The sequence below is a fragment of the Peromyscus californicus genome, unplaced genomic scaffold (genome assembly GCF_007827085.1).
Source record: "Peromyscus californicus insignis strain IS unplaced genomic scaffold, ASM782708v3 Scaffold_17__1_contigs__length_78620276, whole genome shotgun sequence".
NCBI lineage: Eukaryota > Metazoa > Chordata > Mammalia > Rodentia > Cricetidae > Peromyscus > Peromyscus californicus.
In genome coordinates, this window is record NW_026294469.1 from 56,523,169 (window position 1) to 56,548,216 (window position 25,048).

At 42.3% G+C, this 25,048-nt stretch overlaps 2 long non-coding RNA genes and 1 pseudogene across 3 annotated transcripts in view; 2 read left to right on the forward strand and 1 right to left on the reverse strand.

Annotated features, from left to right (window-relative positions):
- The window catches only part of LOC128112943 (uncharacterized), a 33,977-nt gene extending 10,236 nt beyond the window's left edge, over positions 1 to 23,741 (forward strand). The window contains exon 2 of the long non-coding RNA XR_008219236.1: positions 20,143 to 23,741. This is a non-coding gene — a long non-coding RNA (uncharacterized LOC128112943). The remainder of the gene's footprint in view (positions 1 to 20,142) is intronic.
- Positions 731 to 25,048, reverse strand: LOC128112942 (uncharacterized). 2 transcript variants are annotated; one of them, XR_008219234.1, is made up of 5 exons: positions 24,911 to 25,048; positions 24,308 to 24,445; positions 10,551 to 10,755; positions 6,752 to 6,845; positions 731 to 1,287 (listed from the first exon to the last, which is right to left on the reverse strand). It is a non-coding gene; the product is annotated as an uncharacterized LOC128112942 (long non-coding RNA). The 2 variants fall into 2 exon arrangements; XR_008219235.1 differs by having other exon boundaries at positions 24,904 to 25,048.
- On the forward strand, positions 940 to 2,661 carry LOC128112939 (tubulin alpha-1B chain-like; annotated as a pseudogene).

Here is a 25,048-nt window from a genome sequence, read left to right on the forward strand (position 1 = left end):
CATCACTGTTTTCCCGTTCCGTTTGTCCTGCAAGTTGGTCTGACAAGCCAGACCTGTAAGACATCTCTTCCTTTGAGATGGCTCTCCTGCGGCTGGTACCAGGCTCAGCCCTTCCCTTCTCCCAGTGTGAGATCCTCGACACTTCTGATTTCTTTGGGACTATTGCTTCAACAGTCTGATCGCCAAAGGGAGAGCACAAGGGTCTCTCCTTAGAATATCTTCAATTCTGCTGTTGTACGGAATCTGGGTTCTCTTTTGTAGCTTCTTAGTCTCTATGGATAAATAGATTTTGAAAATGGACTCAGGCTGCCTCAGTAGACAGAGGTGCTTGCTGCACAGGCCTGATGTGTACCAGGCTTTTTTCTTTTGGGCCACCAACCAGCTCTCACAACCCAAAGTGGCAGCCTCACGCAACTTACTTAGAACGAAAGGGTGCAGCGAAGCTATGGGGCAGGTTTCCTAGCTCCGAGCAGAGTTACCCCACCTGACCAGAAAGCAGCAGGGCAGAGTTTGCAGACTGTAGGTGTATTGAGACTGGTTCTTGGGGGAGGAAAGACGAGGAGAAACAAAGATAGAGGGAGATGAAGATGAAGACGAGACATAAAAAAACTACTTAGAGCTATGAGAGGGCAGGAGGAGAAGGGACAGAGAAGAGCCAAGTAGGAGTATAGAATTGAAGCTGTCTAGATAGAATTTCGTCTCTGAGGATAAAGTGAATGGACTGTAGAGCTCAGTGCCTTTAGATTTATTCCCTCGGATGATCTCGACCATTCATAGTGTCTTCCCCAGGACTCTGGGAGACATCTCCTCAGGGCAGGCCCCCAAGGAAATTTTCGATATGAGTGCATCTCCATCCGTACTGGCCAGGTAGGTGTCCAGATTGGCAACGCCTGCTGGGAGCTTTACTATCTGAAGCATGGCATTCAGTCTGATGGCCAGATGCCAAGTGTCAAGACCATAGCAGGAGGAGATGACTCCTTCAACACCTTCTTCAATGAGACAGGTGCTGGCAAGCATGTGCCCCAGGCAGTGTTCACAGACCTGGAACCCACAGTTATTGATGAAGTTCACACTGGTACTTACTTCTAGGTCCTCCATCCCGAGCAGCTCATCACAGGCAAGGAAGATGTGACCACTAACTATACCCATGGCCACTACACCATTGGCAAGGAGATTATTGACCTTGTCTTGGACTGAATTCATAAGCTGGCTGACCAGTGCACAGGTCTTCAGGGCTTCTTGGTTTTCCACAGCTTTGGTGGAGGAGCTGGCTCTGGGTTCATCTCTCTGTTGATTATGGAAAGAAATCCAAGTTGGAGTTCACCATTTACCCAGGCCCCCCAGGTTTCTACGAATGTTATTAAGCCCTATAACTCCATCCTCACCACCCACACCACCTTGGAGCACTCTGACCATGTCTTTATGATAGACAGTGAGGCCATCTATGATATCTGTCATAGAAATCTTGATATTGAGTGCCCAATCTACACTAATCTTAACTGCCTTATTATCCAGATTGTGTCTTCCATCACTGCTTTCCTCAGATTTTATGGGGCCCTGAATGTTGATCTGACAGAATTCTAGACTAACCTGGTGCTCTACCTCCATATCCACCTTCCTCTGGCCACATATGCCCCTGTCATCTCTGTGAAGAAAGTGTACCATGAGCAGCTTTCTATAGGAGAGATTCCCAATGCCTGCTTTGAGTCAGCCAACCAGATGGTGAAATGTGACCCTTGCCATGGTAAATACATGGCTCGCTGCCTGTTATATCATGGTGATGTGATTCCCAAGGATGTCAATGCTGCCATTGCCACCATCAAGACTAATACAGCATCCAGTTTGTGGACCAGTGCCCCACTGGCTTCAAGGTTGGCATTCATTACCAGCCTCCCACTGTGGTATCTGGTGGAGACCTGGCCAAGGCACAGAGAGCTGTGTGCATGCTGAGCAACACCACTGCCATCACTGAGGTCTGGGCTTACCTAGACCACAAGTTTGACTTGATGTATGCCAAGTGTGACCTTGTGTACTGGTATGTAGGTGAAGGTGTAGTGCGAATCCTAATTAGTCTTAATAATAAAAACCCAGAGCTGGATATCAGGGTAGGTGCTGAAAGATCAGAGAGACAAAGGAACAAGCTACAGCCACTTCTTACCTGCCAACTTCTCAGCCTGAAAGGGGGTCGAGCTCCTCTCTCCACCCACCTTATCACTTCCTATTTCCTCCTCCCAAGTGCTGGGATTAAAGGTGTGTGCTACCACTACTGGCCTCTATGGTTAACTAGTGGCTTAGCTCTATCCTCTGATCTTCAGGCAAGCTTTATTTGTTAGAGCACAAACAAAATATCACCAGATGAGGGCATGGAGAAAGGGGAGTTCTCTGAAGCCCATGAGGACATGGCTGCCCTAGAGAAGGATGATGATGAGGTTGGTGTGGATTCTGTTGAAGGAGAGGGTAAGGAAGATGAGGAATGCTAGCCCATCCCTTTGAGTCCCTGTAGCATGCCTGACTCCCAGAACTTCAGCCTCAATGTTAGCGGACAGGCATTAGTGCTTCTAATTTATGGTTTGTTTGTTTTCTGTGATCATGTCTCTCTCTTCAGTGTTTACCTGTAAGGTTTTTTTCCCCCATGGTGTCCCAAAGTAAAAACTTTAAAAAAGTGCTGGGTGGTGTGGCACACGCCTTTACATCCCAGCAGTTGGGAGGCAGAGGCAGGTGAATCTCTGGGAATTAGAGGCCTATCTGGTCTACAATTCGAGTTCCAGGACAGCCGGGACTCTGTTACACACACACACACACACACACACACACACACACACACACACACACACAAAAACCCATCTCTAAAAACAAGAAACAAACAAAAAAATTAAGAACAAAACAAATAACAGTAAAAACAAAAGCACTCAGGAGGAAGCCCAAGCACCATTTCGTTAGAGTTAGAAAGAAAAAAACAGGGCAGAGAAGAGGTGAATTTCAGCAGCTACTGAGAGCAGGGAGTTGAAGAAGACAAAGAGCGAGCCCTGAGTTTGAGATGCTTCTGGGAGCAGCTACATTGGGGTTCAGGGTGTCTTAAAGAAAAAAAATATGAGAATGCCCAGATTGTCAGGGCAGGTGTGCTTCAAGATGCTGATTGGTATCTGAAAAGGAGATAGAAAGAGGGAAGAGTTTCTCTTCTTGAACAGAAGCCAGGAACCAGCCAGCAGCTTGGAGCGAAGATAAAGTAGCAAGCGTGTGGGGGGAGTATGTGCTGCAGGATATTTGATCACATTGTGAACCCTGAGATTGCATTATTTACTGGAAAGATCTGTTTCTAGTTGTGGTGTGGCTCAGCCCTAGCACACACCTTTAATCCAAGACCTTTCTGCTTATTGTAAAAAGGATAAAATAAAAATAACATTCCATAGGTCAAAAGGCAGAGCAAGCAGCCAGTTGAGTGGAAGTAACCACAGAGAGTGAGGGGAAGTTGGGAAGTGCGGGGAGAGAGAGGCACAGGAAGTAGAAGGGAGGGGGATCCAACTGGAGGGGGTTTTGTTTGAGATGGCTTAGGAGAAGCAACGGCAGAGGAGGAATGCTGTGGGATGTTCTGTATGGCAAATGTGTTGCTAATTAGTCAATAAATAAAACACTGATTGGCCATTGGCCAGGCAGGAAGTATAGGCAGGACAAGGAGGAGAATAAAGCTGGGAAGTGGAAGGCTGAGTCAGAGAGACACTGCCAGCCGCCACGATGACAAACAGCATGTGAAGATGCCGGTAAGCCATGAGCCATGTGGCAAGGTATAGATTAATGGAAATGGATTAATTTAAGCTGTAAGAACAGTCAGCAAGAAGCCTGCCACGGCCATACAGTTTGCAACCAATATAAGTCTCTGTGTTTACTTGGTCGGGTTTGAGTGGCCGTGGGACTGGCAGGTGAGAGAGATTTGTCCTGACTGTGGGCCAGGCAGGAAAACTCTAGCTACAGAGGAAGGTTAGCTGGGTGCTTTCTCTGCTTCTCTGAGCTAGCAGGTTTTCACCCCAGCATCTGGCTCCCAAGTCTTTATTGGTCAAATAGAATGATAGACTTAGTTAAAAGACATCATTTGGCTCCCAACATGGAGGCAGCGCTGGAGGGTTGAGAAGGCTCCCTGGGGCCTCAGCCTCAACAACAAGGTGGTGGCAGGCTCAGCTACAGCCTCTGTGCCACAGCTAAAACAAGTACATAAGTACAAGATCTCATTAAGGGTGATGGGGACAGGGATGCAGGTCTACAATGTCTCCTGAAGTAGCTTGAGGAGTTCTTTTCAGTACACACTCAGAATTCTTTGCTTCAGTCAAGAAAAGAATTTCAAGATGAGCCAGTATGAAGTGGAGTTGGAGTTTATCCAAGGTAGAAAGCAAGGCCCCCAGGGAAAGAATAAAGCCCTCTGGAGCTCATGAGCATGAACCTCCCTAAGAGTGAGTCACACTTCATTGTCTTTACAATGGCTGTGTGTACCACAGTGGCAGGTTTTGAACTGTCTTGTCCAAAGGATTACAGAGGACATATATAAACCACAAGATAGTTCCTGAAGTGTTCCTGACAGTTGATGAGGTAAAACCATAGGTCAGGGCTGGCAAGGTGGCTCAATGTAGGGGTCCAAGAAAACACTGAAGGAAGACCCGAGACTCAAATAGTATGCAGGAACAAAGAGCGTTTGTTACCAATGTGGGGGTTGAACACCTGCACAAAATAGCGACGACCCTGGAAGAAGCGTGCAGGCTCCTTTTAAGCACAGCTAAGGGGAGTTCAGGAACAGTTAGGTCATCTCAAACATAATTGGTTAAGCAAGCAGCAGTTACACTAGTACACTTTTAATTGACTGAGGTTCAGTTTTGCCATTTTTGGACATACTTGAGCAAGTTTGGTAAGTCCAGACATGACTCAGAGAGAGGTTGCAGGATTTGTCCTTGAGACATTGTGGGCCTGACTCAGACCTTGTACATGCTCTCTCCCTCGTCCCTGAATGTAAGGGTGTTTGTTGATAAATAGCCCTTTGTTGAGAGAGAAACCTGTTTTTCCCCTCTCAGAGAACTGAAACATAAATTCAGTTGTAAAAGTGGGAAAGTTTAAATGCTTCACAACAGAGAAGGTTTTTGCTGTTGTGCTTGAAGACTTGAGTAAGATCCCACCCACCAGTTATTTTTTTCTTTCTTTTTTAATGGGCCAATGGCATGAGGAGTTGGTCCTCTCAATGCTGTTACTATGAGCTTCCTGGCACACAGATGGGTAGAAGGGAGAGGAGTTGGATTTAAAGACACATAGAGTAGGGTCAGCTAGTGATGCCTCGTTGGGAACAGTGAGGGACAAGAAGCCACCTCAGGGTGTGGCCCAGATTTACTGATAAAATACCAATATTCCTCTTACCCTACTACTCTAATGACATCTGTCTGTCACACTGCCCTACATATTGTCCTTCAAGGCAAATCATTTCTAATACCTCTAGTGGCTCCCTACATGTATCCAACCTTTAGTGGCAACTCTAAGCACAGGCCAGGCCTTGGAGGCATGGGTACTTCATTGGAAGTACAACCTTTGTCCTTCAATGATACATTTGTCACACTCTATCAAATGAAATTCACTCTCAAATATAACGCTACAGAAATATGAGCAATTTGATCACAATCAATTTGTCCAATTATATCTTGACAAAAGGGAAGATGATTCTTATTGAACCTCTATGAACAGTATCAATTAAAACAAAAGAACTCAATAAAAGTAACTGTTCATGAATCTTAAGAGATAATTAGGAGTACGATACTGAAGGGTGTTTTGTCCTGTGAAGCATATTCTGTTAAACTGAAGGGATGAGAGAGATGCAGAAGACAGAGGAATGGCATCAGATACTGATCACAACATTACATCTTACAAAATTACATTCCCACCACTCATCTATCCAAGCCATTCACAAATATCTTTGTTTTTGAGGGTAGAAGGTAGGGTCTAGACATGTAACTCAGGAAGGCCTGAAACTTGTGACCCTCCAGCCTCCAGTTTCAGTGCCTCCCCTCCCCTCGCCCCCAGTGTATCACCATACCTGACTAAAGAGGACTCGGACCTGAAGTTCTTGGCTCTGAACTGAAGAGATTTCAAGAAAGCTCCCTGGCTCCAGCTACAAGGTCTCAATAAGGTCACCTCAAGAACCTAGATACTCTTCCTTATTGTTTCCATGGCTTAGAATCCTGTTTGTAGAGCTCAGAAACTCCCCTCCCTCCCTCTAGATATGCATTCTCCCCCAATTTTATGACTCTTGGTAACAGTGTCTCCGGTGCATCCCCACCCCAGAGGACCAGCCTTGCAAACTTGTCCACCAGCTCCTCATGCCTCTGGAAACCCAAGCCTCAGTATTCACAGCTGGAGACTCCTGGGCCTCACACTGACTTCCTTCTAAGGCTGACTAGTCATGCCTTGATCTCACTGCTGTTCTCAATCCTGATCCCCAAGGTCACGAGTACCTTCCTCCTGCACACTCACATGCACTCAGTAACTAACACATGTGCACACAGTGTTCAGTACTCTGTGGCTTCTAGTTTATGAATGAAATAGCTTCTCTGGCATTGAGTTTTCCAATGCAGTGATATTAGTGATTCATGATGATGTATTATTGTAGTGATTTAGTATTACTCTTCGAATGGCAGACTAGACAACCCAGGACCATTGGCCTTCTTAACAGAGAGACCAAATTCTAGTATGACATTAATGTAATATTTGGCAGCAAGGGACTCACCTGCTTTAATTTTTTTCTTATGAACAAATACATTAAAGATGAAAAAATTTTGTCACAATCTTAGTACTTTTATTTCTTCTTAATTTGCAGGCATCTGGAACCAGAACAAATGATGATTACTTTCTTCAAACGTTCAATAACTGTCTATTTTCTTTCTTTTTGTTTTTTTTTTTTTTGGTTTTTCGAGACAGGGTCTCTCTGTGTAGCTTTGCGCCTTTCCTGGAACTCACTTGGTAGTCCAGGCTGGCCTCGAACTCACAGAGATCTGCCTGGCTCTGCCTCCCGAGTGCTGGGATTAAAGGCGTGCGCCACCACCGCCCGGCTATAACTGTCTATTTTCATTCAAGTTGCGTCTTTCACTATCCCTTTTCCCATTCAGGAGTCCCATTCTGAGTGTCTTTTTCCTTGATAACAAAAACACATTCCAGAAATGTCCTGCCACAGTTCTTTGCCCCTGTCTCTTCTGACGTCGTCTCAGTCACCAATGTTAATTATAACGTTAACCACAACCATTATCTTCCATTTCACAGAAGCGTTTTCATAGAAGCCTGTCTTCTCTCAGACATTTAGGCATTTAGCAGACAGTTTCATGTGGCTGTAGCATGTGGGACATCTGGACATTGCAGACGAATTTCTAAATGGTCTTATTAAATAAAAAAACACGGAGCCAGATATAGGGGTAAAAACCCAAGAGATCAGGGAAAATAGGGAAAGCCACGGCTAACCTTACCTCACCAACCCCACAGCTTCCAAATGCGAGATACTTCCTGTCTACCCACGCCTATATGCCTTGCTGTTCTGCCATCTGAGTTGCTCTCTCTGTCCAGCTACATCACTTTCTCTTCCTGCCCAGCTCTGTCACTTCCTGTACAGACCTCCAAACCTCCATGGTTAACTACTGTTGGAATTTAAGGCGTGTGCCACCACACCTGTCTCTGTTTTCAGTGTGGCCTTGAACTCACAGAGATCCAGACAGATCCCTGCCTGCCAAGTGATAGGATTAAAGTTGTGTGCTACCATTGCCTGACTTCTTTGTTTACTTATAATGGCTGATCTCTTCCTCTGATCTCCAGGCAAGCTTTATTTATTAAAGCACAGATAAAATATCACCATAGGACATAGTAGGTGAGATGGAACTAGGGGGCAGATGGTGTAAAACCCATAATCTGGGAGAAAGACTAGGCAGAGCGTCAAACCAGTGGAGCACATCCTGAGCTGAGAGCTCAAGATTTCCCTCTGCTGGTGCACCAGTGGGGCTGTCTCAGGGGAGGCCCCATGTGTGGATCTCAGGAGATTCCCCTCTTTAAATCCTCCTCCTTACAGGAGCCCATGGGCCAGTCAGTCTCATGACCGAAATCACTGCCCACCCTCCAGATGCATGCGGACACAAAACTATCATTACACAGGTCATGAAGCAGGTAGGCAAGCTTCAGATTCACTCTTCTCCAAATCCAGTCCCCATGTCATTCCCAGCTCTGTAGCAGATGGCCTCTCCTCACTCTCTGCCACCACTTCCAGGAAAGTAAACAGATCTTGGTGGACCACCCTGCTTTCCTCCCTCCTGTGGACCCCCTCAGCCCCATCCCACTTCTAGCCCATCCCCATTCCTAAGTGTCAGCTTCCAATACCCAGAAACATCTTCAACCCAGCACCCCCAGTGGCCACACCTGACAGGATCCCAGAAGAATTCCCTACCAGGTAACTCACAGCCACTATACCCTCCTAAGAACCAGAGAGGGCCACAGAAACCAAGGAAGAAAATGTTCATCTACTGAAGACAAGACCAGATATCAGCAGCTAGAATTACAGTTCTCCCAACCCCAGATGCCTAGACACCAGTGTAAAAACACAACCAACAACAGCCAGGACACTATGTCCCTGTTATAGCTCAGCAGCTACTCCAGGAGGCCCTGAGAAATGCAACCCAGCTGAAGCAAAAGATAAAGACCTAAACATAGCCTTTATGAATATGATGAAGTTCCTAAAAGAGGAAATGAATAAATCCCTTAAAGAAATCTATGAAAACACAAATACGCAATAGAAGAAAAGGTAAAACATAGTTCAAGATCTGAAAGTGGAAACAGAATCAAGAAACCCCAAACTTAGCTGAGTGGTGGTGGTGCACACCTTTAATCCCAGCACTCGGGAGGCAGAGGCAGGTGGATCTCTGTGAGTTCGAGACCAGTCTGGTCTACAGAGTGAGTTCTAGAACAGCCAGGGATACATGGAGAAATCCTGTCTTGAAGAATCAAGCCAAAACCAAAACCAAAACCAAAACCAAAACCAAAACCAAAACCAAAACCAAAACCAACCAAACAAAAGCCCAAAAAACCCAAAACAAAAAACAACACAAATGAACAAACAAAAACCCCAAAGTGAAGAAAATCTGGAACTCAAACAGGAACCTCAGAGGCAAGCCTCACCAACAGAATACAAGAGATGGAAGAGAGAATCTCAGTCATTGAAGACAAGATAGAAGAATGGATACCTCGGTCAAAGAAAATGTTGAATCTAAAAAACTCCAGGCACAAAACATACAGGAAATCTGGGATACCGTGAAAAGACCAAATCTAAGAATAGTAGAAATAGAGGGTGGAGAAGAAACCTAGGTTAAAGGCTGAGAGTTTTCAACAAGATCATAGAAGAAAATTTCCCTAAAGAAGGAGATGCCTATCAAGGTACAAGAAGCATACAAAACACCAAATAGACCAAACCAGAAAAGAAATTCCCCTCAGCATATAATAAAAGTGCAAAATGCATATTTAATGTACAAAGCAAGAAAGACTATTACATGCTGCCAAGGTGCTAGAAGGAAAATTTCAACCTTGAAGAGGTTAACCATACCCAAGAAAACACAAGGAATAAATAATCTCAGACTAGCGAACAAAATGGGGAAGGGACAACCGTACACACCACAACAACCAATAATAGGAATCAACAAACACTGACCACTAATAATTCTCAACATGAATTGCCTCAATTCCCTAATAAAAAGACAGAGACTAACAGAATGGATTAAAAAACAGGACCCATCCTTCTGCTGCACCCAAGAAACACACCTTAACATCGGGGGTAGACACTACCTCAGGGTAAAGGAATGGAAAAAGGTATTCTAAGTAAACGAACCTAAGAAGGAAGCTGGTGTAGCCATAGATTTCAAACCAGAACTAATCAGAAGAGATAGGGAAGGATAATAATATATACTCATCAAAGGAAAAAAAATCTATCAAATGGATCAAAGATCTCAGCATAAAATCAGATACACTGAAGCTGGTAGAAGAGAAGGTGGGGAACCGCCTTGAACCCACTGGCACAGGAGGAATTTTTGAACAGAACACCAATAGCACAGGCACCTTGTCTTTAAGCTCAAGCATTCCATCCTTTCCTGGGTCTATGCTGTGGTGAGACTTTGCATGGAGATTTTATTTGACTTACTATTTTATCTCCAGCCTTTTAGATGTCCCCCCCCCCATATTTCTATCTCTGTTTTGATGTCTCTTTCATATTTTGCATTGCCTTCCTTGTTTCATTTAGCTGTTCATGTTTTCAAACAGGAGCTTATTTTCTTTTATTTCTTTGAACATATAATTATTTCTTGAGTTCTCTGTCTGGGATCTCATTTAACTCAACCCCCTAGCTGCCATTGCTTATATGATTAGTAATTTTTGGAGGAATTATATTGTCTTGGTGTTTTGTGTTTCTTATGTTACTCCCTTGGAATTTACACATCTAGTGTTATTTCTTTGCTTGTTTTTTTTTTCAGTTCTATTCTTTCAGTTGAAGTATTTGTAGTGCTCACCTGGGATTTGGATATGGTAGAGTTGAGTGTCCAGTTCATAAAATAGTTCTTCAGTCCAGGAGCTCAGGGTACCTAGCACCAACTCTATATTATTTCCAAGTAGGACATCAGCTATGAGAGCAGTCACAGTTTTGGTAGTGGCCAAATAATCCAAACCACTTATTGTTGCCAATAGGGCTACATAAGTTAGGGTATTCCAGTTTATCTGTGACAAATAATTGTTAAAAAAAAATCAGTGACTAAAACAGCAAAAATCTGGTTTCCTGTTCACCTACACACAATGCAACATTACTGCACTTATCACAACTGCTCAGGAAGCCAGTTGAGGAGTCCCTCTGAGATGTACATTCATTCTCATCCAACCTGGGTGAGTATCCTGCCAGTAACACAGTGCATTACATATGAAGAGGCTGATTGTATAAAGTGCAAGGCACAGTGTGCTGTTAGAGCCTCTGCTTGAGTCTCAGTTTAAATACATTGGTCTCACAGCTCTGCTTCCTTCCTTCTGGATTCCTAGCTCCAGGAGAAAGGGTAAAGTATTCCCAAATACACAAGTTGGGAGAAGCCCAAGTTTAGTGGACAGGCCCCCCCCACTGAGGCCTTGGACTCACTGGGAGGTGATCAAAGTGAGGTTGGAACTGGATGCAGGTTCTAGTCACACTGGCTGGAACTTGATGGTCAGAGGCCACTCAAACTTACCCAAGTCATCCACAAAGATAGGCACTGCTGTGGAATAATCCTTTTGTACATTGTAAAGATGTGTTGCTCTCATTGTTACTAAAAAGCTGATTGACCAATGGCTAGGCAGGATTTTCAGGGCAGAGAGAATGCTAGCAAGAAGAGGGGTGGAGTATCAGGAATCAGGAGGAGAAGCCATGAGATGCAGAGCAAGCAGGATGGGAAGTATGTACACGAGGTACATGAGCCTTGGGGCAGGACATAGATTAATAGAAATGAGCTAATTTAAGTTATAAGAGCTATCTAAAAATAAGCCTAAGCTATTGGCCAAGCATTTATAATTAATAATAAGTCTTTGTGTTGATATTTGGGAATTTGCTGGTGGGAAAAAAAGCCCACTTACAGGGCACAAAATAAAACAGTTTATTTATTTTCCAAGTTGTAAGTCAGTTAATTATGCATTAACCAACAAGCTAAGCACATGGTCACCACCATGTCTCCACAGGGGCAGTTTCATTCTGCCATTGCTGTATATAATTCCTTTCTTTTTTAAGTAACATGTTAATCTACCTCTCTGTTTACTGATGGACTTCAAATGGTTTAAAACAGGAGACAGAAGAAGAGTTGTGTGGTAGTGACACTTACTTGGGAATGAAAGCCATAGCTGGAGGTAACGATCTTCTGTTTGCAAAATAAGCTACATTGTTTCTTATTTTAATAGATAGCTTTGAAATTGTTCTGGTTTCATGATGGTTTACTGCTGTGGGATGGTCTGTATGTCAAATGTGTTGCTGATTGGTCAATAAATAAATCACTGATTGACCCGTGGCCAGGCAGGAAGTATAGGCAGGACAAGGAGGAGAATAGAGCTGGGAAGTGGAAGGCTGAGTCAGGGTGACACTGCCAGCCACCATCAGGATAAGGAAGATGTAAAGTACCGGTAAGCCACAAGCCACGTGGCAAGGTATAGATGAATAGAAATGGATTAATTTAAGCTGTAAGAACAGTTAGCAAGAAGCCTGCCACGGCCATACAGTTTGTAACCAATATAAGTCTCTGTGTTTACTTGATCGGGTTTGAGCGGCTTGGGACTGGCGGGTGAGAGAGATTTGTCCTGACTGTGGGCCAGGCAGGAAAACTCTAGCTACAGTTTACATCCTTTGAAACTTTGGCAGCAAAGCCTTACTAATAGTCTAATAGTACTGAAGGGATACTTTTCTTGACCAAGTTTGTTCTCTGAATTTGAGGGGAAAAGGGGAAGGCTCATTCATTCTTTTTTTTTTTTTTTAAATTTTTCCTCCTTTATTTATATATTTCTGTATTTTTTTTTTTTTTGAGACAGGGTTTCTCTGTAGCTTTGCACCTTTCCTGGAACTCACTTGGTAGCCCAGGCTGGCCTCGAACTCACAGAGATCCGCCTGGCTCTGCCTCCCGAGTGCTGGGATTAAAGGCGTGCGCCACCACCGCCCGGCTATTTCTGTATTTTTGAGACAGGGTTTCTCTGTGTATCCCTGGTTGTCCTGGATCATGCTCTGTTGATCAGACTGGACTCACACTCAAGAGAACCACCTGCCTCAGCCTCCTGAATGCTGGGGTTAAAGGCGTGGACCTCCACCATCCGACTTCTTCACTTTTCTTTGTCCTCATCCATCCCTCTGTCCACTTGCCCTGTCCTCTGCTTTGTCATGCTTTATCAACCAGAGTTTCTTAAAGGGGAGCAGACAGTTTGAAAGAAAAGGACTTCAGAGGCACCATCTCAGTGGCAGAGTAAGAAACAGGCCCTGGGGCTGCTCTGAAGAAGGGAGGCATTCAGAATTACTAATCTAGTTTGGGCATCTCTCTTAACAAATTTACCTTCTAGCCTCCCTCTGACCTTGAACCACCCAAGGAAACCCTTGGCTTGGGTTACACGTTTCCCCTTGTTGAATGGGCGGGAGGAGAAGCTTACACTAAAAGAGAAGATTGCAGGTAGGAAAGACTGGTGCTGAATGTAAATGGCTGCTGAAAATTTAAATTTTTCAAGATTATGCTTAGGAAAAAAAAAAGCGGTTAAATACTGAGGATAAGGGCCAGTGAGATGGCTCACTGGGTAAAAGCACTTGATATGTAAACCTGACAACTCAAGTTCAATCCCCAGGAACCATGACAGAGGAAGAGAAATGACTCCCAGAAATTGTTCTCTGATCTCCACATGTGCACTGTGGTGTGCATGCACACCTGCACCTGTGAACACACACACACACACACACACACACACACACACACACACACACACACATAATAATTGTCAATAGTTTTCTTCAAAAACCGAGGATGAGCAGCCCTTAAGGCACAGAAATCTCATTCTGATAAGATACTAGTAAAAACTGTCACACTTGGGTACAAAGAGAATGCTCACTGAATTCATGTTGTGTTGTGTTTTCTTCCCCCTTCATTTATATTTTATGTGTTTGGGTGTTTTGTCTGCATACATGTCTGTGCACCACATGTGTGCAGTGCCAGTAAAGGCCAGAAGAGGGCACCAGATCCCCTGGGACTGAGGTTACAGTTAGCTGTGAGCCTCCACGTGAGAGGTCTAAATTCCCCCCATTTTACAACTGGATCTAAATTTCTGGTTTTTAAGAGCAAACAAGTTTTTTTTTTTTTTCCCAATGAAGGGCCATTAGTCAACACTGCCCCTGACAGCAGAGACGAGGAGGGACGCATGTACAAAGCCAACCACAACCACCACAGTATCACAAGACAGTGACCAAAACAGGACAAATTCCTGTTTCCCCCTGAAACAGGCCTGGACTTGCCCCAGTATACCCAAAGATAGAAAAGCTAAAACCTCAGCCAATCAAAAAACATACTAATGCAACTGCTGCTTGCTTGACCAATTATGTTTGAGATGACTTATCTGTTCCTGAAACTCCCCTAGCTGGGCTTAAAAGGAGCCTGCATGCTCCTCTTAGGGTTGTCACCATTTTGTACAGGTGAATGACCCTGCTGGTAAATAAATGCTCCTTGCTCTTGCATACCATTTGATTCTGGGGTCTTCCTTCAGTGTTTTTTTTTTTTTTTTTTTTTTTTTTTGGACCCCTACACATGTGGGTGCTGGAAATTGAATCTAGGTCATCTTAACCATTGAGCAATCTTGCTAGTCCCTCTGTTTCTGTTTTTGTTTTATGTTAGCCACAGGAGAATGGGTGAATACATCATGATACATTCACCAGGGAGACACTACTGCCAGTTGAGTTTGGTGAATTAACACTTCAGGTATCAACTTGAGTTTTGACAGTGTAGTAAAAGGGGAAAAGATGAAATGTATACCAACTAGAAGAGCAGTTAGATAGAGCTTAAAAGCACACAAAGCAATACCATATGATTTAAGAATTTTATATGCAGCATAAATAAAAAGGCATGGGGAGGAAGGAGCATGCTAATGTTTCAAGACGGTTCTCCCTTGGTCTTTGCATGTCAGGAGGTCTTGCAAGTCAGTCAGTGACATCTTTTTGTTTAAAACAGTTCAGCATAGCTGCTGCTACACTCCCCCCCCCCACAACAGCTTGCACTGCTGCATCTTTTGAAATTTCTGCCACTGTGCTGAGGAAGGAAAGTGTGAGCGCGAGTGAGCAAGTGAAGGGAGCACAGAGATGGCACCCTCCCTGCTGCCCCGTTTGAGTCTGGCCAGTGTTGCCACCTCTTGGCATCCTCCTCAGCATCCACTCACCTGATGGCTTCCACTGCCATTTTTTACTGCATTGTCTCATTTGTTGAGATCCTGGCAGCTCTGCCCAGTATTCGTGGTAAGGATTGCCTGGAGTAAGTTTTGATTCCCGGAGTTCATTTAGGGAGCTGAGTCAGCTCACACCAGAGCTGCTTTAGTGCTACACCTGTGACACCTGCTGGCCAAACATCACTACTACACCCAAAAAACATTTCAGAAACTGGGACATCGGGAACACCTAGGTCACTTAGGACTGTCTCTTGAGGTCTTATCTGAAGCAAATTACTTGATAATTTTGCACCTTAAACTGATTAATAAGTAAACAAATTGATAAAATTTTTCTTTACAAATTTTAAGTATTTCTCACACCATAGAAGATAATATCACCATTCAGGAATTTAAAAACTTCTTTGCTTATACTATGGGTGAAATTTTACAAGACATATATGACCTTTACAAGACATATATTGGGACATATACAATCTTGTCATAATGGTGATTAGCATAGTGATTCATATCATATCATTGAAAAACTGGCTTAATAATAACACCAAAAATGAGACATTAATGGGACCGATACAGACTTTACAAAGTGGTAACGAGAACTTAAACAAAAGGATTCTTTCTATGGAATCTGCTAATTTACCACAAGAACTTCAGTCCACTAATAATAACTGGACAATAATATTTAATTCTATTGATAATAAATGTGAATACCTAATGGATAAACCATCAAATCTTCAGAGCAATCTTAATGCCATTCAGATAATTTCTAAGGAGGAAAGATCATCATTAATTGATAGAATAAAATTTTTGGAATCATATGTTTTTGATGAACATAAAAATTGTTTGATTCCATGAAGTCACTGGAATCATTCACAACACAGGAGTTTCAGACTCTACAGAAGGCTGTAGTTAATTGATTTCAAGCTTTGGAGGAGTCCATCAGAAATGATAAAGAAACTAATAAGCAGAAGGTCAAGTCTAGGGAGGTCATAACATCACCAGTACCTTACAGAACTAGAGATGACTTACCAAAGGTAGCAATTCCTCATGCTATGATCTATCTTGTAACCGTTTGTGAAAAGCCAGTAAATGATAAACATCCTGAAGGGTATGTAGAATACATATGGAAGCCTAATCATATGAGAGATTTAAAGAACATCAAGCACTGAAGTTACCTATGGTATATATTCACATATGTGAAACAGATGTTAAATACATGATCCTCTAGAAACAGGATCATGCTAGATGATTGGAGTCAGTTAGTCTCAGCTGTATTAGAATACAGCCAGCAGTTACAATGGAAAAGCTGGTAGGGAGAAGAGGCTAAAGCCCTTGAACAGCAAGATAAGATTAGAGGTTTTGAGATCTCTCAAGATCAAATTCTTGGTGAAGGCTGTTTCACTGCTGTAAATGCACAATCTACCTTTGATGAGCATATGTTATCCTTATACCATACAGCATTCTTAAATGCTTGGAAAAAAATCCAGAACCAGGGAGACCAACTGAGCTATATATGAAGGTCTTCCAGGGGTCAAAAGAACCTTATACTGATTTTTTACAAAGACTGACCAAGGCTATAAACAAGGCAATATCAGACCAAGAATAAAGACAAATATTAATTCAATCTTTGGCTGTTGAAAATGCTAATATAGAATGCAAATGGATACTAGTACCTTTAAAGATTAGATCAGCATCCATAGAAGAATGGATCCAATGCATAAACAATATTGAGTCTCTTAACTGTTGTGATGAGGTTTGGATAGGAGAGGTGATTTCCAAAGGTAGAATGATGCATCAAAGTACTAAATGTTTTAACTGTGGTACACCAGGCCATATAAGAAGAAATTGTACACCAGGGTGCTCCTAGAAGCAGTGCTTTTTCTAGCAATAACCCAAACAGGAGACCCCAACCTTCTGGATTATGCAGATGTGGCAAAGGCCAATGTTGGACCAATGAGTGCAGATCAACAAAAGACATACAAGACAACCCTTTACTGGTGGGAAATGCCTGGGGGGGGCTCTTGCAGGCCCCTAAATCAAACATGGTCCAAATCATTTCTAGTCACTGTGGAGGAAAATCCTCCCCAGGACAGTTAAATAACCTAGTGTATAATGTAAAGAACAGTACTGCACTGGATGATAGAACAGCTTTGAACGATGGATTGAAAATTCCAAAAAACACCATAAAATGAATATTTTGCAGACTTCTATAAATGAACAAAGATCAAAGCTTAGAGTACAAATTAATAACATTATTCTAGAAGGCTTAGTGGACACAGGTGTGGATGTGACTATAATTATGCGAACATCATGGCATCCGAATTGGCCTCTTCAAGAGGTAGATGTCCAGTTTCTAGAGATTGGAACCCTATCTCAGTTAAAACAAAGTACAAGATGGGTTGAATGTATAGGGCCAGAAGGACAGAGAGGAAGACTGAATCCATGTGGCTAATGTAGCAGTGAATCTTTGGGGGCAAGCTCTGTTACAGCAGTGGAATACTCAGATAAAAATTCCTCCAATCTCAGAAATGGAATATAGACAAATTCATGTTCCTGGGAACAATATTATAAGACACTATAAAAACAGCCACTAACCATTCAGGCTGTACATAAACAGAGCACAACCACCGTTGAACTCTCAGAAGTACTGATGGCCCTACCTTCAAAATGGCTAACTTATAAACCTGTCTGGGTTGGAAAATGGCCTATGACACAAGAAAAGCTACAAGCCTTAGAACAGCTGGTTCAGGAGCAGTTTAATGCCCAACATATTGAAGAATCTACCAGTCCTTGGAGTTCTCCTGTATTTGTTATTAAAAAGAAATCTGGTAAATGGAGAATGCTGACAGATCTGAGAGCCATTGATAAAGTAATTCAACCTATGGGATCCCTACAGAATGGGATGCCCTTGTCCTCTCTGTTGCCCAAAGAATGGCCTACTATAGTTATTGACTTAAAAGACTTTTTTTAAAAACCATATCTTTACAAGAAAAAGATAGAGAAAAATTTGCCTTCACAGTACCTACTTATAATAATTCCCAGCCAGTCAAGAGATATCAATGGAATGTCCTCCCTCAGGGAATGTTAAATAGCCCCACCCCATGCCAATATTTTGTGCAAAAATTATTGAAAATAATTCATGCACAATTTACACAATTTATAATTTACCATTATATGGATGATATCCTATTAGCTGATCTGAAGTCAGATACTTTAGAAAGCATGTTTGAAGAAATAAAGTTTTGCCTCACTGGGGATTATAAATTGCTCCCAAAAAATACAAAGAGGAGATTCTATTAATTACTTAGGATATAAGATAGGTCTACAAAAAATTAGACCCCAAAAGGTACAACTCAGGAGAGACTGATTGCAAACTCTTAATTATTTTCAAAAATTGTTAGGAAGCATTTCCAACTTACAAACTATCATTGGAATATCTAAAGATGGACTGGTAAATTTGGCCAATAACCTAAAAGGGGACAAGAACTTAAATAGTCCAAGAAAATTATCAGTGGAAGCTCTAGTAGAAATTGGCTCTAGTAGAAAAGAAAATACTAGCGGCACATGTGGATTGTGTGAATCCAGACCTTAGCTGCATTCTGGTCATATTACCCTCCAAAGACTCCCCCACAGGGATTTTGCTGCAGAGGGAAGATATTATATTGGAGTGGATATTTCTACCATCTAAACCAAGTAAGAAATTAAAAACATATGTGGAAAAGGTCTCTGATTTGGTTCTAAACGGAAAATTAAGACTTCATCAATTGACAGGAATGGACCCAGCAGAAATTGTAGTACCTTTAACTAATGAGGAAACTTCCTCTTTATAGAAAGATAATGAATACAGGCAAAGAACCTGCAGTAATTTTTTGGGAGAGATTAACAGCTGTTATCCCAAAAGCAAGAGAATAGAATTCATAAAAAGAACTGAATGGGTCTTTCCTCATATTGTATGGCAAAAACCAATCTCTGGAGTCCCCACATTCTATATTGATGCAAATAAATCAGGAAAAGCAGGATATAAATCAAGAGATTTAAGTAAAGGGGTTCAAGGCCCTTACAATTCTGTACAAAAGTCAGAACTGTGTGCCATTCTTGTGGTACTTATGGACTTCACAGAACCTCTCAATATAGTTATTGACTCTCAATATGCAGAGACAGTTGTTTTACATATTGAAACTGCTGAATTTATTCCTGATAATACAGAATTAACTTCAATATTCATAATTACAGGGTCTGCCAGGTCCTTTAGCATAAGATAATGATGAGATTGATCAGCTATTAATAGGTAATGTGCTAGATGCTTCAGAATTTCATAAGAAACATCATGTAAATAACAAAGGTTTCAAAAGGGACTTTTCTGTCACTTGAAAACAAGTCAAGGAAATCATAAAAAATTGTCCTACTTGTTCTTTCTATAACCAAACTCCATTACCTGCAAGAAGTAATCCTAAAGGTATACAAAGAAATGAAATTTGGTAGATGGATGTGTTTAATTTCTCAGAATTTGGAAGATTAAAATATGTATACCATACCAATGACACCTATTCAGAATTTTAATGAGCGACTCCTCTGAGTTCTGAAAAGGCTGATTCTATAATTAGACATCCATTAGAAGTTATAGCCGTCATGGGAATACCTGTACAAATTAAGACTAACGATGCTCCAGCATATGTCTTAAATAAAATGAGACAGTTTTTTGCTTATTACAATATAAAGCATATTACAGGTATATCACACAATCCCAGAGGCCAAGTAGTCATAGAAAGATCTAATAGAACTTTAAAGCATATGCTAAATAAACAGAAAGAGGTAGCAATGACCCCTAGAAATAGATTACATAATGCTTTATTAACCTTGAATTTTCTCAATGTTAATGAGAAAGGGACAACAGCTGTGGAGAGACACTGGATAACAGAAAAATCTCCTGAGCTAAACCAACTGGTTTACTTCAAAGACTTGTTGACCTCAGAATGGAAACCAGGATAAGTCCTATGTTGGGGAAAGGGTTTTACTTTTGTTTCTGCAGGAGGAGAAAAGCTATGGATACCAACAAATTAATAAAAATTTGATTTGAACAGGAGAAACCCCTTGATGAGGAGAAGTAATAGCTCATCCACTGATGTGACAACTCTACAAGTTGTAAGGAAAACTGAACAAACAAGGGTCATGGCAGGGTTCTGTTTTTTGTCTTTATAGGATCATAGGAACACCCATCTTCAAGAAATCAAAAGGCCGTGGACACCTAGATGTCTAAAGCAGAAGCGGAGGACCTGTTGGTACCAATATACTCTACAGGGTAATATCTCACTGCCTAACATCAATATCTCTTTAACTCTAGAAAAGTTATGGTCCTGATTCAATTATAAATCAAGCTGGCTTTGGAGCTGGAATGTGGCTCTCTCCTTCTCTAAATCCAAGCATGTTGCTAAAAGAAAAATTAGGAGATTCTATCTCATATCAGAAGGACTGACTAGTGTGGAACAGAAGAAAACCAATAATCTAGGGACCATTGTTGTCAAGATTCTATTTCTCTCCATGCTTATGCTGGATTTCTGGTAATCCTTCCTCATGTGTCTCATCATCATAAAATCCAAACTTTCCATTTTGATATTGATAATGTTCAATTTTTCCACAGTGAAGAATAAGTCTTTCCAATAGCAATCTCTGAAGTCTCCGGAAGGAAGATGGGGCCCCACAACAACAACTCTACTCGATATAGAAAGATGCCATTGAATGCCACTCAATGATCAGCTCTGGACTGCAAACTCTTCAGGACAGTTCCAAGATGAGATGCTCCATCATATTACACGTCTAGCCAGAACTTCAGATAACCTTACCCATTTCTCTGAGACTGGCTACAAACATCACAAGTAGTCCTATTAAGACATAGACCTGGAGATAATGGCATTTAAATGTTTTGATAACTCAGAATTCTGTTGACATGAGACACAATTGTTCCTGGCAGCACCCATCTGATCCTGAGAGAATGTTGGGCATCTAAGACACTCCATTTGCAAGTTTGTCTTCTTCTTGGCACAAAATGGTTTTCTGGGCAAAGAACTGCCCTTGCCTTGACTGCTGACAGTATGAACGCTGTCCTTTTCGGATGAGCAGGACACAAGCAGGAACTTTGCCAAGACAGGTTAAGATGGTCTTTCAAAATTTCTGCTTCTGAAATTGGTCTGTCAGATATTCTAGGACTGTAGCCAAAATGGATGCCCCAACAGCACTGAGAATCTTTAGGTGACTGTCCAGGCTGCCAGCTGTCTTTGTCTGTTCTCGTAATTTCTCAGATATTGCTTGTTTGCACTTCCTGTTTTCTCGGGTAATATTATTTTCCTCCTCGGGTCTTTGATGGGGTTGAAGACTAGATAGTTACAGTTATAATACTTCCATATATCTTAGCTAAAACCTTTTCAGATACTAAAGTTAGAATCTTTAGGATAGGACAGCTGTTGGAGTAATCTCTATATCATGCCATTTACATACATTCTGGACACTTCTGGATTTTAGTATGTGTTTCTTGTTTGATGTTGTTCTTGCTGGTTGTATTTCTATTTTTGTTTATGTTATTACCTTTCCTCTCTCCTGTACAATACTTGATAATTGTTCCTATTGTGTTTAGTTTGTATTAGGTTAGAACTTTCTTATTTAGACAAAAGGGGGAGATGGAGTGGATAACTGTTCTGTCTATGACCTTGAAGCACCACCCCTAGAGATGTAGCAGGTAACTGCCCTAAGTACCTGACTCTGGGTGGCTTGGGGTTATCCTTAAGACTCGAGATGCACATAGGTCTGCTCTCTTCACTCCCTTGTGGGACTTGGATGCTGGACAGTCTCCAGGTAGAAGAACAGAGTGGGACCGTGCCTCACCTTTTCCAGGACCCTGCAACAACTCCTCTGTTCTGTCTTGTGAGTTTTCCTGTCTTAATAAATCCCTTTGCCCTTTCAGCAGACCCTGTGGATTTCTCGCATTACTTTTTCCATCCGGGTTGGCATGTTCCTGCCGTCATCCTTGTTCATCTCATGTTTGGGCAGTCATGATAGTGAGACTTCACAGTTCTAGCTTCTGACATTACAACGTGACATAATCTCACAGCGAACTCCCTGATCCTCTGGCTCTTACAATCTTCCTGCCCCCTCTTCAGCAATGTGTCCTGAGCCTTAGGTGTGGGGGTGTTTTGTAGATTTATCCATTGAGACTGGGCTCACAATTCTGAATTTTGGTTGGTAGTAATTTTCTGTAGTGGTCTCTGTCTGTTGTAAAGTGGAATTTCCTTGACAAGGGGTGAGGACTTCACTTACCTGTGGGTATAAGGTCAAATGTTTATAGATACTTGCTAGGGTTTAGTAAATTTGTGGTTCTGGATTCTCCTCTAATAACCAGGATCTCACTAGCACTGGTTAGTTAGGTTTCCGGTTCCAGGCATGGTAGCCCTCTTGTTGAGCTGCATGTAAGTCTGTGCACCACAATTGTGCCTGACACATGCAGAGGCCAGAAGCGGGCATTGGATCTGCTAGAACTGGAGTTACAGACAATAGTGAGCTGTCATGTGTGTGTTCTCAGACTTGAACCTGAGTCTTCCAGAAGAGCAGTTCGTGTCCTTAACTGCCGAGCCACCTATCCAGGTGCCCATTCACCCAGGGTCTTTCTACATAGTCCTGGCTGTCTTGGAACTCACTATGTAGAGCAGATTGACCTTGAACTCACGGACAGAGATCTTCCTGCCTCTGCCTTCCAAGGGGTGGGATTAAAGACATGAGTCACTGTACTTGGCTCACCATTTTCTGTTTGATTTTAACAGAAAAATTAGGAACTATAGAGATGTTCAGTGGTTAAGGGTGCACACTACTTTTGCTAAGGACCCAGGTTACTTTCTCAGCATTCAACTGCCGGTAATTCCAGCTCTAGGAGATCTGGCGCCCTCTTCTGACCTCACTTGGCACCGCACTCATGCGCACAAACACATATACAGATAATTAAAAAGAGTAAAACCAAAATTTGTTAAAAACAAGAAGACAAGGCACGGTACCAGTTTTGATTTGCAGGTGATACAGGTGCTACTATACTTTTCTTTCCCTGACACATTTCATAATTTAAAAAATTATGAGGAACAGTGGGAACTGGAAGTTTTGAATGTATAGCTACATTGGACTTTGTTGCCCAGTGTCCTGCACTGTAGAGTGATCAATATGGTCTGTTGTCTTTTATCAGCACACCCTGACGCTGGCAGGGGAGGGTCATTTTCCGAGGCCATCTGTGGACTCCAAAGCCAACTGCTCCACTGCACTGCCCTGTAATGGTGCTGCTGGGTAACCAACCATCCGCTTGCAATCCCTTGCAGCCTTCTGAGAGGTCTGAGCTCTGTCACCTCATGGCCCCTCATCTGTATTCACATGGCGGCGTCCATGTTGATTAGGAACTTCTGTCTCTTTTAGAATACTATTTCGTTTTGTACCCACAAACCCTCTGTGCTGTGCTCATTCAGCCCTCCCATGCCCCAACCTCTGGCAATCACCAACTTCTCTTCTTTTCTCCTCTGCCCTTGTCCTTGCTGTCTTCTTAGCTCTGCTTTTCCCAGAATGTCAGAGTTGGTGTCACACAGCCTTCCAGATTCTGTCCTTTGACTTAGAGACGTGGGCCTCCTCTCTCCACCTCCTTTCAGGGTTTGAGAGTCCACTCCTTATTCCATTGTCCGATGAGCTGTAACTTGCTGATCCCATTTACCTGGGAAGCACATCCTGGCTGCTTCCAGATTTTTTGCAATTACGAATAAAGCTAACCATAAACACTCCGAAGCTTTGGGTAAATACTGAGAAGCAGACTGCTGGATCATATGGCAAGAGCAGTTTCTCTTTCAAAGTTGTTTGTGAAAGTTTCATTTAGTTACCATTTAGTGCACTTGCCTTCACTCAGCCTTGGGGTCGTCCTTACAGTGTCAACATGTCCCCCTAAAATTTTAAAGGGACATAAATACTGACTATGTTTCAAGATTATCCTAGTTATCTTTATGTTGCTTATATAACTGGAGATTGCTGACATAGGTTTAGTTAAAGTTGTGAACTTTCATTTGGAATTGACTATGGGTTCATAATTTCTTATGGATTTAAGTGTATGCCATTGAGTTAAAATGGACATACTCCTTTTTTGTATGTGAAGCATCACAGTTTGGCTAGCATGAGTTCCTTGCTTTATTTAGCAATATGTCACAGTTTATAGAACGTTCTCTACCAATCCCGGACATGCTCGGCCCATCTACTGTCACTCCCCTTAATGCAGGGTCAGTGACTTTCCCAGAATTCCTGACTGCTCTTTGTGGAGAGACATATTGGGAACCAAAATGCAGTGCTCCAGACCCACCTTCCAGCTCCTGACCTGCCCCACCATGCTTCTGCGACCGAGAGAGACTTAGGGTGTTCAGAGTGTGGCGGGAGTCTTGCGTGTTCTCTATGAGTACAGGAACGGGCTTTAAGGAGAATCAGGGCTGTTCCAGGGCTTCTGTAAGGACAGCATTGAAACCCTGTAAGGTGGGCGTTCACACTGAGGTTTTCATACAACTAAATCCTTATTAAGCCAGTCTCTATTTTGTCTAATACTAACATCTTTTAAAATTAAATTTAAATTTAATTTTTTTTTTAAAAAAAGGATAACCCTTCGAAACAAATTTAGGGAAGCTTCATATCCTTTGAGTATCTTTGCTCTCTTTCTGGGTGATTCCCCCCTGCAAATTATTAGCCATTCCAGAGCTCCGAAGTCTTCAGGAGGAAATAAATATCTTGTTTCTCAGCACAGTGTCTATGTGCTCATATTACTCAAAAAGTGGTAACAGCCTAGAATTATTGTGACGTAACTGACCCATTCCTCCCTCTAGTACTAGAGACTGTCTCAGAATTCCCAACTGTGATTTCCACGCTGTGACACACACTGTCTACAATGGAAACAGCTTCGTGGCTTACTTTTTACCTGTCCTTTCCATGTTGACAGGGCTGAGATATAGTTCAGGACTGGTTTGGAGAGGAAGCTGCTCCCCTGGTGTGTCGACAGGAATGTGAATGCCCCAGGCACCTTGCTGATCAATTTATTGAAACCTAAAAGGTCAGA